The sequence below is a fragment of the Mus pahari genome, chromosome 10 (genome assembly GCF_900095145.1).
Source record: "Mus pahari chromosome 10, PAHARI_EIJ_v1.1, whole genome shotgun sequence".
NCBI lineage: Eukaryota > Metazoa > Chordata > Mammalia > Rodentia > Muridae > Mus > Mus pahari.
The window spans coordinates 48,398,434-48,402,368 of NC_034599.1; the positions used below are offsets into that span (position 1 = coordinate 48,398,434).

The following is a 3,935-nucleotide window of genomic DNA, read 5'->3' on the forward strand; positions in this document are numbered from 1 at the left end:
CGACTGCTAGATCCTTGGACTTCCATTCACAGCTACTACTGAACCATTGTTGGGATTTGGACTGCAGACTGTAAGTCATCAATAAATTCCTTTACTACATAGAGACTATCTGTAAGTTCTGTGACTCTAGAGAACCCTGACTAATACAGCTTCCATCCAGTGGAGGGGGCTTGAAGTCAAAGGAGATGCTGGTTGGTTACTCCCAAAAGCTTTGTGCCACCATTGCCCTAGCATAGCTTGTAGGCAGGACAGCATTGTAGAACAAAGGTTTGGTACTGTGTTTACATTTCTCTTTTGGTAGTGTGCAGAGGACCTTCCTGTAACAAAGATGCTAGAACTTAGGGGTGAAGGCCCTATATAGGCACCAGCTTGATTTTCTCATGTTCAGTGTGTTGAATAAGTGTTCTCTTCAGCAATGTGGGCTTTTTGTCAGTTTGTAGAGAGCAACCCTTAGCAACAGCCTGGGATCCCTTTGGCCAACAACTCAGTTACATGTAACCCAATCCTGGGTGAGATGATTCCTCTGCAGGCAAGAGAAGGCCAGATGAGACTCTGTTGGATGATTTCACTTAGATTGCCTTCATTTGTGTTAGTTAGTGACTTATTGCTGTGAAAAGACACCATGACCAACACAATTCTTATAAAGGAACATGTATCATTGGGGCTGGCTTATCGCTTTAGTCATTTAGCCCATTATCATCATGGCGGGAAGCATGGTAGCATGCAGGCAGACATGGTGTTCTAGAAGGAGCTGAGAGTTCTACATCCTGATCTGAAGAAGACAGCAGGAGGAGACTGTGTCACACTGGTGTACCTTGAGAATGTATGACCTCAAAACTCTGCCTTTACAGTGATACACTTTCTCGAACAAGGCCACACCTCCTAATAGTGCCACTTGCTAATGCCAAGCATTCAAACACATGAATCTATGGGGGCTATACCTACACAAACGACCACAATGTCTATATTTAGGAAGTCTCGACTGTATTAGGGTAAAACTGAATTACTGTTTAATTTTAGCTGTCCCTCCCACATTCCTCCCTCATTCTCCTCTCCCATTCCAGTGCTCCATCTATGACTATCTATTCTGTTTCCTTTTCTAACAAGATCTGAACCCTCTTGTTCCTTACTCTATAGCTAACCTCTGTGGTTCTACAGATTGTAGCTTGATTACTGTTGACTTAATAGCTAATAGCCACATATAAGCGAATTCATATCATATCTGTACTTTTGGTTCTAGGATACCTACTTTAGGACAATTTTTCTAGTTGTATTCACTTACCTGTAAATTTCAAGATTTTATTGTGTTGTAATAGCTAAGTAATAATAATCCATGGTGTAAAGGTACCACATTTTCTTTATCCATTCTTGTGCTGAAGGGCATGTAAGTTGTTCCAATTCCTGGCTATTATAAATAGAGCATCCATAGACACGGTTGGGCAAGTGAAGAAGGACGAAACAGCCCTTGGGTATACGCCCAAGTGTGGTGGTAGAGCCGGATACTGAGGTGTACGATTCCCATCTTCCTGATTCCTGTAGTGTCTGTACAAGTTTGCAGCCCCACCATCAATGGATGAGGGTTCCCTTTCCTCCACATCCTCGCCAGCATGTGCTATCGCTTGTTTTATTGATCTTAGTCATTCTGATAGATAAAAATCTCAAAGCAGTTTTGATTTTCCTGGTGGAAGGGTGTTGAACATCTAAGTTTCCTCTTTTGAGAATTCTCTGTTTGGATCTGTGCCCCATTTTTAATTGGGTTGTTTGTTTTGTTGATATCTAGTGTTTTGAGTTCTTCATGTAGTTGCATATTAGACCTCTATCCAGTGTGTAGTTGGTAGACATCTTTTCCTTTTCCTTAAAGGCTGCTGCTTTATCTGTCTGAATGACTGTGTACTTTGCATTACTGCAGCTTTTCAGTTTCATGTGATCTCATATCGGGTGGTTGTGAGCCACCATGTGGTTGCTGGGATTTGAACTCAGGACCTTTGGAAGAACAGTCAGTGCTCTTACCCGCTGAGCCATCTCACCAGCCCAAGATGTGTTTCTTGGATACAGCAGAAAGATGGATCCTGTTTTTGCATCCATTCTGTGTCTTTTTATTGGAGAATTGAGACCATTGATGTTGAGACATATCAATAAGCAATGTTTGTTGATTCCTGTTACAGTGGTGGTGGTGATGGTGGTGGTGGTGGTGGTGGTGGTGTGTGTGTGTGTGTGTGTGTGTGTGTGTGTGNTGTGTGTGTGTGTGTGTGTGTGTGTGTGTGTGTGTGTGTGTTCTTTCTTTTGATTTGCTGGGATTATTCCCTGTGTTTTCTTGGGTGTGCTAAACCATTTTAGGTTGGAGTTCTCTTTCCAGCACCTTCTGTAAGGCTAGATTTGTATATAGATATTCTTAGTTTGGTTTTATGATGGACTATCTTATTTCCTCCATCTCTTGTAGTGGAAAGTATTGCTGGTGTAGCAGTCCAGGCTGACAAGTATGGTGTCTTTGAGTCTTTAGAATAGCTCTCCAGGCCATTCTGGTTTTTAGACTCACCTTTAAGAAGTCAGGCATTATTTTAAGTGGCGTACGCCTTTACATGTTACTTGGTCTTCCCCCTCAGATGTTAATATTCTTTCTTTTAATATTCTTTTCTTCTGTATGTTTAGTGCTTTGATTATTGTGTGCCTTGGGGAAATTCTTTTCTGGTCCAGTCTATTTGGTATCCTGTCTGTTTTTTATACCTTGACAGGCATCTTATTCTTTAGGTTTTCTTCTATGATTTTGTTGAAAGTATTCTGCATGCTTTTGACCTGTGTTTCTTTTCCTCCATTTATTTCTATTGTTCCTAGAGTTGGTCTTTTCACAGTCCCCCAGATTTTCTGGATTTTGGGTGCCAGACTTCTTTTAGACTCAACATTTTCTTTGCCCACGTATTCATGTCATCTATTGTGTCTTCGCCGCCTATGAGTCTCTTTCCACCTCTTGTATTCTGCTTGTGAGGCCTGCCTCTGAGATTTCTGTTCAAGTTCCTAAATTTTTCATTCTAAGATTTCCCCCAATTTCTGTTTTCTCTATTGATTCTATTTCTACTTTCAGGTCTTGAACTATTTTTTTTTTCATTTCCTAGCACTGTTTGTGTTTTCATAGATTAAAGGATTTATTCATTTCCTTTTTAAGAACCTCTGTCATTCATAATGAGTATTTTAAGGTTCTTTGCTTGTGCTTCAGCTATATCCCATTTCTTGGGACCTGCTATGGTAGATGCTGGGTTCTAGTGGGGATACTGTTCTGGCCATTAATTGCACTTTTGTGCTGGTGTCTAGGCGTCTCGGTTTGGGAAGACTGCAATTCTAGGTGCTGATACCTGGTCTCTGTTGGGTGGGTGTTTTGTTTCTCGGTTTCTGCTGCTCTCCATGGTTCTTAGGAGATTTAGTGGCTGTGCGTTGGCTAATAAGAAAAAAATTTGGGATCTTGATAGGTGTGACCATTAGGGGTTCCAGGTAAAATGTGTTTCTAGATATTGGGAGCTGACATGTAAGAACGGGTGTGGGCTAGGGCTAGGAGGAAGGTTTTAAAGGGATCCACAGGAAGGAGGAGACCAGGGTGTTCTACCATGATCTGCCTAGTCCTCTAGGGATAGGGGAAAGAATGAAGAGAGGCCATAGCAGAAGGTCTGCTACAGAGCTGGGGAATGAGACTGGGGGATTGGGCTTGGAAGAATGAAGGAGGTGAAGATCTTCAGTGGCCTTGGGGTTTCCCAGAAAGTACCTACTGGAGTTAGGAGCTAGGATAAAGGAGAATGCATATGTGTGTGTGTGGAGGGGGGTGTTAAGAGGTGAAGATCTGAGCTGGGCGTAGTGGCACACGCCTTTAATCCCAGCACTCGGGAAGTAGAGGCAGGCGGATTTCTGAGTTCGAGGCCAGCCTGGTCTACAAAGTGAGTTCCAGGACA

The 3,935-nt window shown here is 42.4% G+C and overlaps 1 protein-coding gene across 1 annotated transcript in view; it reads left to right on the forward strand.

Annotated features, from left to right (window-relative positions):
• Nucleotides 1–3,935, forward strand: part of C10H11orf65 (chromosome 10 C11orf65 homolog) — a 36,730-nt gene that overhangs the window by 16,321 nt on the left and 16,474 nt on the right. The gene's annotated exons all lie outside the window — the stretch shown is intronic.